We start from the raw sequence: 8,559 nt of genomic DNA, 5'->3' as shown, positions 1-8,559 counted from the left end.
TGAGATGGGTTTAAAGGCCTGACTGGCCATTTCAGTCAAGCATGGGACAACTCTGGCATGCTTTGTTAGCCCCAGAGCTCCTTGTGGGGTTGTTCAAGCTGTCTTTGGGCCCATATTATGCTTGCTTTCTTCCTCACCTGATCCTGTTTTCACTTCCCTTCCATAGCTGCTGATCCCAAGGACACTCCTTACTGAATATCCTATGCACTCTGTCCTAGAATCTGCTTCCTGGAGACCTCCAATGTTAAACTATACTAAGTACAGGATTCTGTCTTGAGCCAGGTAGTTACAAGTAAGCAGAAACAGAATCCAAAATTTAATGAAAACTTATAGAAGAGCTTAATATTAAAGAAATACTCTCCGTTGGTTAATATCTTTTCATTAAATTAGAAAAAGGCTGCTATTATTAAAGAATTATCAGTGGAATCCCTCAACACTTTCATGCCGCCCAGAAAAATGGTTTGACAGTCACATCAAATCTTTGCCCTAAGTATTATACTTCTTGAACTTATCTTTTTGATCCTTCACCACCATCACTCTGAATTCAAGCCACCCATCAGTTTTCTTTTGGTTTAATGAACAATTTTGAGTCCTTTCTTTTATTTCCCTTCAGTTTTGTCTCCATTGTCTAGCTTAAATTCCCCATGATGCTTAACATGATATTCAAAGCCCTCTTTGATAGGGCTTCTCCCTGTTTCTAGAGTAATCTCTGGCATGCCTAGTCAACCTCTCCCCTTCACTACTGCGTCCTTTGTTTTGGTCTTGCCAATTCTCCAAATTCTCCATCCCCTTCGTGACCTGGATTCTCTCTAGAGTTCTAGCCTTGAATTTTGCCTCCACTCCCTCTTTGTAGTCTCAGCCATACAGAATAACATATACAGTTCACATGCCTTGTCCTTGCTTGCCTCTGGGCCTTTACTCATGTTGTTCCCTCTGTCTGGATTATTTTCCCTTTCTCTGTCTACCTCCCACCCACCAAGCCTTTCTCCTTGCAGGTTGATTTCTGTTGCCAATCACCCTTCCATGATTTCCCAAAGATGGATTTAGTAGCTCTCCTAAGTGTTTTTATGGCACCTTATGCTTGGTTTTTTTGGATAATAGCCTTATCATTTCTAACTTATCATATCTCTAAATGGCTGTCTCAGCTAATAGATTAAACTCTTTATTCACAGGTGTGACCACAGCAACTTGCACAGTGCCTAGCACATAGAACATACTTGGGAAACATTCGTTGGTGAATGAATGAAAACCCTAATATATAGGCAGGCTAGACATTTTTGGTCACATTTTAGAGATATGGAGATTGAGGTTGACTTAGCGAACCTCAATTGCAAGGTTGTATTGCAATTGGGTCTTCTGATTGCAAATATAGTACTACTTACTATAAATGCCTCAATTCTTTGTTCATTCCACATTGCATCATTCCACAAATATTTGAATGCCTGCTATATATTGAACTCTGTTATAAGTGTTGGATTGGTATGTTTTGTCTTATGGAGCCACATTCTAGAAGGAAAGATTGACAATAAACAAGTAACAGAATAATGTTGTGTAGAGGTAAGCTCTGCAAAGGTAATTGTTGTTTAGAAATGGAGGCTAGGAGAAATGGAGGCTCTTGAAGAAGGTGACATTTGAGTGGAGATCTATAAGATAAGAAGGGAGCCAGTAATGAAAAGAGCCAAGCAAAAACCTTCCTGACAAAGGGAAGAGCATGTGCAAAACCCTAAGATGGAAATATAAAACAAAACAGTGTTCAAGGATCAGAAAGAAGGTCAGAATGGTAAGACTATAGTGAAAAAAGCTGTCAGAGAGAGCACTAGTCCAGATCAGAAAGGGTGAGTAAATTCTGGCCAAGAATTTGGATTTTGTTTTAAATGAAATAAGAAGCCAAAGAAAGATTTAAAGCAGGGACTAACAGTTTCTTAACCTGGACTATGATAGAGTGGAAATCTTCATGATATAGGAAATTGGTATGATTAGGATTTTAGCAAATAGAATCCTGTATAATTTGGAAAATGTAGTCCAGTGGGATAACAGCTCTAGGAGCAGTGTGGACTAAGTGGTCATTTTCCCTGAAGAATTACAGAGGCTTTTACAAGCCATGATGATTGTTTCCATTAATACACTCCATGTCTTATGTTCCTGTCTCTTATTTCCAATTGCCTGCTGGATAACTCTTCCGTAATGTCCTGCAACTATGTCTAAAAGTAGATCTACTGGCTTACCCACCTACCCTACCATGCAGTGATATCCTCCTTCTTTATTAATGATCCAGTGATTTATTTAGGGTATAGGCTTCCTAAAGTGCAACCCAGTAACAAAAGCCCAGCTGATCACCAAGTTCAGCTGCTTCCACCATACAGATATTCCTCAAATGCAACTTCATTGCCATCGTCTGTCTTTATGTGCTCCTCTGCTATCAGCTGGACTTTTGCAGCAACTCATAATTCATCATTAGTGTTTCTTACTCCAGCCCATTTCAGACTACTCTCAGACCTAATCGTTTTCAAAATTCACTCTTTCAAGTTTTATCTGTACTACAAAAGCAATACTTTCTTGTTGTTAAATGGGCAAATCTTATCACCAATATAAAAGCCACTGTGTATCCTTCTAGGATTTCTTCTATGATTATACACACATATATACAAATCAGATTATAAGGTAATTCTATTTGCTGATTTGCCTTTTTATTTTGTAGATTGTATTTTTATAAATGAAATACCACACATCTATATCATTTTTCATAACTTTATATTATCCCATTATATGGATGTACTACCATTTACTTAAATATTTTCTTTTGAAAGCCGATGAGGTTATTTTGCTTTTATGAATGATATTATATTGAACATCTTTCTATATTTATCTACTTATATCACTTTCTGTCTCACTTTTTTAAGGAAACATTTACTTGAACTTATGATCACATATAATTTCTTTTTTGGGGGGGGTGATACAGTGAACTTTATTGATGGTACACAACAAGGTAGGGCTCCCTAAGCCCCACTTCAGGGGGTCTAGGGTGGACACTGGAGGCCAGGAGATTCACAGTGTGTTTGGGAATGGATTTGGGGCAAGATCCCCCCAACAGCCGACGGCCTCTCTTCCTGTCGCTGAGGCTGGTCATTTAGCAGGTTCTTGGGGGCCACATGGGCCATAAGGTCCACCACCCTGTTGCTGTAGCCAAATTCAATGCCGTAGCAGGAAATGAGCTTGACAAAGTGGTCATTGAGGGCAATGCCGGCCTTGTCATTGAAGATGGAGGAGTGGGTATCACTGTTAAAGTCGCAGGAGACAACCTGGTCCTCGATATAGTCCAGGATGCCCTGGAGGGGGCCCTCTGATGCCTGCTTCACTGCCTCCTTAATGTCATCATATTTGGAAGTTTTCTCCAGGCAGCAGGTCAGATCCACAACCGATGCACTTGGGGATGGGGACATAGAAGGCCATGCCAGTGAGCTTCCCATTCAGCTCAGGGATGACCTTGCCCACAGCCTTGGCAGCACCAGTAGAAGCAGGGATGATGTTCTGGGCAGCCTCTCAGCCATTACGCCACAGCTTCCCAGAGGGACCATCCACGGTCTTTTGGGTGGCAGTGATGGCGTGAACTGTGGTCATGAGTCTCGCAATGCCAAAGTTGTCATGGACACCCTTGGCCTGAGAAGCCAAGCAGTGGTGGTGCAAGAGGCATTCCCAACAATCTTGAGGGAATTGTCACACTTGTCATGGTTTACACCCATCGCAAACATGGGGACATCTGCAGAAGTGGCAGAGATGATGACCCTCTTGGCTCCAGCCTTCAAGTGAGCCCCAGCCTTCTCGAACATAGTGAAGACACCAGTGGAGTCCACAACATATTCGGCACCAGCATCACCCCATTTGATGTTGGTGGGATCTCGCTCCTGGAAGATGGAGATACACTTTCCATTGATGACAAGCGTCCCATTCTCAGCCTTGACTGTGCCTTTGAACTTGCCATGAATAGAGTCATACTGGAGCATGTAGACCACGTAGATGAAGTTAATGAAAGGGTCATTGATGACGACAGTATCCACTTTGCTAGCGTAAAAAGCATCCTTGGTGACCAGGTGCCCAATACAGCCAGCTCGTTCACTCTGACCTTTACCATCATGTGTCAGGGCTGAGGCCGACCCTGTGCAGGAACATACAGCTGTCTGTCCAACAGGAGGAGCAGAGAGCCTAATTTCTTTTAATATTTTTGTGGTTTCATGATTTATATTTGTTTTTAATTGGAAATATTTTTTGGCATGAGGTGTGAGACAATGGTCTGAAGTTTATTTTTCCTACACTGGTTGGCCAGCTTTCTGATATTATTTATAGTTTAATCCATTCTTTCCCCAATGACTTCAGGTACCAACACTCTGTCATACACTTAATTCTATTTCTAAGGTTTCTGTTCTATTCCATCAGTCTGGCTACAAATTTTAGCAAAAATTCCCTGTTGTTTCAAATCTAGTAGCTTTCTAACAGGTTTTAATATTTGACAGGCCAGTTCCCCCTCTTTACTCCTTATTCATTTACTTACATATTTTTTTTTTGGCAGAGATTTACTTTTTTCCCCACATGTTATTTTTAAAATAATATTTAGCATCATTGTATCAATTCTACCCCAAAACACACTTGACATTTTTATTGATTGTGTTAAATTGATACATTATTTTGGAAGAAAATGGCATCTTCAAAACTATCGTTTCAAAAATAAACATGGTCTAATCTTTATCTTGCTTAAAAACCTATCATAGCTCCCTCTAAAGGGAAAGTCTTATTTCTTTGCATGGCATGTAACAGCTTACGTATTGTGACCCCTGCTTACATTTCCTTGTGTTTCAGAGATTTAAAAAAATCTTAGATTTCAATGCCTTAATAAATATGGAGCAGTTATTTGAATCTCCAAGCTAGGGCAGTGGGAGAGGTGGGTAGGAGAGACTGTATTGGCAGGTTGAAGATATACTTTGGAAATCTCTATTTACCTCATTTGCAGTTGTAACTCAAGGCAGGAGCTCCCAAGCTTGATTGCATTTTGGCCCGTAAACCCATCCAGTGGAAGAACATCAGTTCTAACCTGCAAGCATTCCAAGAATATGTGCATGATCAAGGCTATCTTTCTTTAAGTCTTGGGAAAACTGTGACTTTCTAAAGTTTGGATCCTGCCTCTAGACATTGAAGGAGAAAATTCAACTAACTGCAAAATAAATAATTTGGCTGCTGTGTGTTTAACTTGTGGCATAATCTCCAAACCCTGGCTGGCCCCAGTAAAAGTTTCTGTTGGCTCTTTTTATCCCTCCTCACCCTTCCTTGTTCTCCATGTGTTTCCCCATTCTCTGCCATGTACAATCTGCTGGTGGAGATCTGGGCCAGCGATTATGGGTGAGCGAGAAGGAAATGAGAGGGAACAAGGAGAAACTTTAAGAAAACTAACTTGGCAATGTTAAAACTTGCTGGAAAAAGACAAATATCCTTTTAAAATTTATCTTTGTTTTTTAAAATTATCTTTAAAATTTTAATTTTTTAATTAATTAAATTTCAACAGCCCTTTGAGACATAACATGTGAGAATTCAAATGCAAACACTCTCATTGGAGGTAGACTATGATTTTTAAGACATCCAGGCAGGTCCTGGATACTCACTGCATACTTGTTTATATAAACTATGTTAACTGGAAAATCTTATAAAAATTTAGTCACAGTATTTGAGAATTGGATTTCGTGATTATCTTGCTAAAGCTGGGATACAAAAGAAACCCCCTCGTTGCTTTTAGTGTTGAGAAAAGAGTAATTGCATAGGTCTTCAGACTCTAGAGATGTCATTCTGGTCAATGGTTTTAGGTTTCCCTCCAAACAATCTTATTGGATAGATACTAAAATAGGTACAATAGATTAGCTTTAATTTTTTTCTACCTTTATTTCTTTGCCTTGTCTTTACTAAAGTTGATATTGCCACAGAGCAATGAAGTAATAAAAAGGTGGGTAGAGCAAAAATAGGAATGAGAGAATACAGGTAAAATTTATAAACTGGATCTTTGCCAGTGGATAATCAAAAGCTTCGTATCATACTCTATAGAAGTTGAAATTGAATTGCTATAAGACAAATAATGGCCCAAAGTTTGATGACTTTTTTTCCCCAATGCATGTTGTTTTCTGGATGTTTTACACATGTTTTTGGAGAGAAGATACACCCCGCTTTAAGATCACTTAAAAAAAAACAGATTTTATTTATTTATTTTTTAGAGAGAGGAGAAGGGAGGGAGAAAGAGAGGGAGAGAAACGTCAGTGTGTGGTTGCCTCTCATGCACCCCCCCCACTGGGGACCTGGTCTGCAACCCAAGCATGTGCCCTGACTGGGAATTGAACGGGCAACCCCTTGTTTCACAGTCTGGCGTTCAATCCACTGAACCACACCAACCAGGGCTAAGATTACTTTTAAATGAAGTTGTGAAGCTATAAAACTAGAGGAATTGAAATAATTTTGAGGATGCTCTTTCAAAATTACAGCGTATCTTTCAAAATACTGAAAACATGGTTATAATTTATCAATTATTAAACACAAAAAGTAAAGGCGGTCATAGAGAGAGCATGTATAAAATGGTTTTAATCCTTAAGAAATGTTATAAATGCACCGTAACTTTAGTTTTCCTTTTTGAGTGCAGAAGCTTAGTCATATTAAGCAGAAATAAAAGAAATCAACCAAACCATTTGCCTCTTCCAGGGTCATGAGTTACAGAGCTTGGGGTTCAAGGATACTGATTTCCCATACAACCCTGCAGAGAGTTGAACTGAGCTTGGTTTGAGGTCACAGCAGGGCAGCAGAGGACAGACCATAATGAGATGTCTGGGCTGTAGCGTAGCTCATCAGCTGCTCACCTGAGAAGTTCTGGTACATGGGTGAAGCATAAAAATCTCGAGGATTCAAGCTGAAGCAGGAAGAATAGTGAACAATAAGGTAGGGAACCAAATAATAACTTAGATCTCAGATGGTGGGTGACAGCAGAGATAAAGTACAATCTTTACAGGGGGCCTTGCCTAACCAGGGCTAAGAGAAATGCACATTTATCTGCTATTTGTCCACTTATCTAATTTTTGTAGTAGAAACTTGAAAGGAATTTCATGCAACAGAGCCAGGGCATGCACCGAAATGTTAACAGATTATGTCCATTGTATAGAGAGGAATCAAAATTACCAAATATTATAGAGCCTATATTCAAATGTAGAGAGAGACTTCTGTTTTTTTTCCCCCGTTACTAAAATAATATTTCAAACATACACAGAAGTAAGAAGGAAAAATACACTGAACCTCATGTGCCCATGACCCAGCTTTACCAATTGTCAACATTTTTACCTGTCTCAAAAAAATTTCCTTTTGTTGAAGAAAGTTGGCATGAGGAGGGACTTGGAGAGTGAAACACACTCTGAAGTAAGGGAAGCCAAGGCCCACGTGGTTGGCAGGGCTCCCTGCATCCCTCCAGTGTGACATTGTTCTAGCATTACTGCATTACTTGTTAAATGAAAGGTATTCGCTCTATGAATAATCAGGTAATCAAAAAGTAGTTCCTGCTTTGACTTCTTATTATATGTTCTTCAGGCACTTACATTTGAAATTTTTAAATATATCATTATTTTTAACACACATCATTATTTTAATTATGTCCAATTAAATATGCCTGCATCTCCTCAGCATGCATCATTCCATACTTTACTAAAAAGCACTTTGAATCAAATTTCATGCCAGCATTCTTTATTATAATTTATGTGCACATATCTACAGCAGGTTTATACATTTTGGAAACTAATTATCAAGAAGTTTGTTTAGGCTTTCAGTAAATGAGTAAATGTGAAACTTAACTTGAACTTCAACTTACTTTGGTATTTATAATTTTATGGCATTATTTTATTGTCCTTAAGACACCATTCTGCTTACTTTTATCTGAGGAGAGTATGGGCACATGAAGAGAAGTCCTTATGTTACCAGAACTTTTTGTGTCTGGTTTGTGTCCAAGTCCTTAACCTTTTTTGTTCCCCTAAAACACACTCTCTTTTTGGATTCTGCGAAATAGGGGACCAAAAGATGGCCTGTGAATCAGTCCCAATCACATGAGAACAATATTGCTGCATTACAGCAATATAAGAAAATACAGCCTTTAATGATTGCTTTTAGCACCTGTTGAAGGATGTTAGTGGTTTTTACCCAAAAGTCTGTAACTTTTTATACTTGCTTTTGCATCACTCATGGCTTGGCATAAGAAATTCTTACTCCTGGTGTTTGACCTGTGATGAAGCAGTGCACAGACCCTTAAACTAAAATTCTGTACATAGTTCTTATATTGTAGTCAGCCTTTTGTCATCAGCTGCCACCCTACCCCTCTGGCTGTCTATGACAGACTGCTCTACCTGATAAACTCTTGAAAGAAGAATCCAGCTCTAGAGTTGTTGGAGGCAACAAGTTGGTCCAGTTTGATGCTGATGTCTTGAACGTTTCTGATAACTTAGATTCCAAATCTTTGGATTGACTCTATGATGTTTTTAAACCCTTTTCTTTTCCCAG

At 39.2% G+C, this 8,559-nt stretch overlaps 1 pseudogene; it reads right to left on the bottom strand.

The window, feature by feature from the left end:
* Positions 1 to 3,017: 3,017 nt before the first annotated feature.
* Positions 3,018 to 6,900, bottom strand: LOC129078488 (glyceraldehyde-3-phosphate dehydrogenase-like; annotated as a pseudogene).
* Positions 6,901 to 8,559: the final 1,659 nt, after the last annotated feature.

The sequence above is a fragment of the Pteronotus mesoamericanus genome, unplaced genomic scaffold (genome assembly GCF_021234165.1).
Source record: "Pteronotus mesoamericanus isolate MK-2021 breed Mesoamerican mustached bat unplaced genomic scaffold, CSHL_Meso_final contig_73, whole genome shotgun sequence".
NCBI classification, from domain to species: domain Eukaryota; kingdom Metazoa; phylum Chordata; class Mammalia; order Chiroptera; family Mormoopidae; genus Pteronotus; species Pteronotus mesoamericanus.
This window is presented reverse-complemented; position numbering and strand designations above follow the sequence as displayed.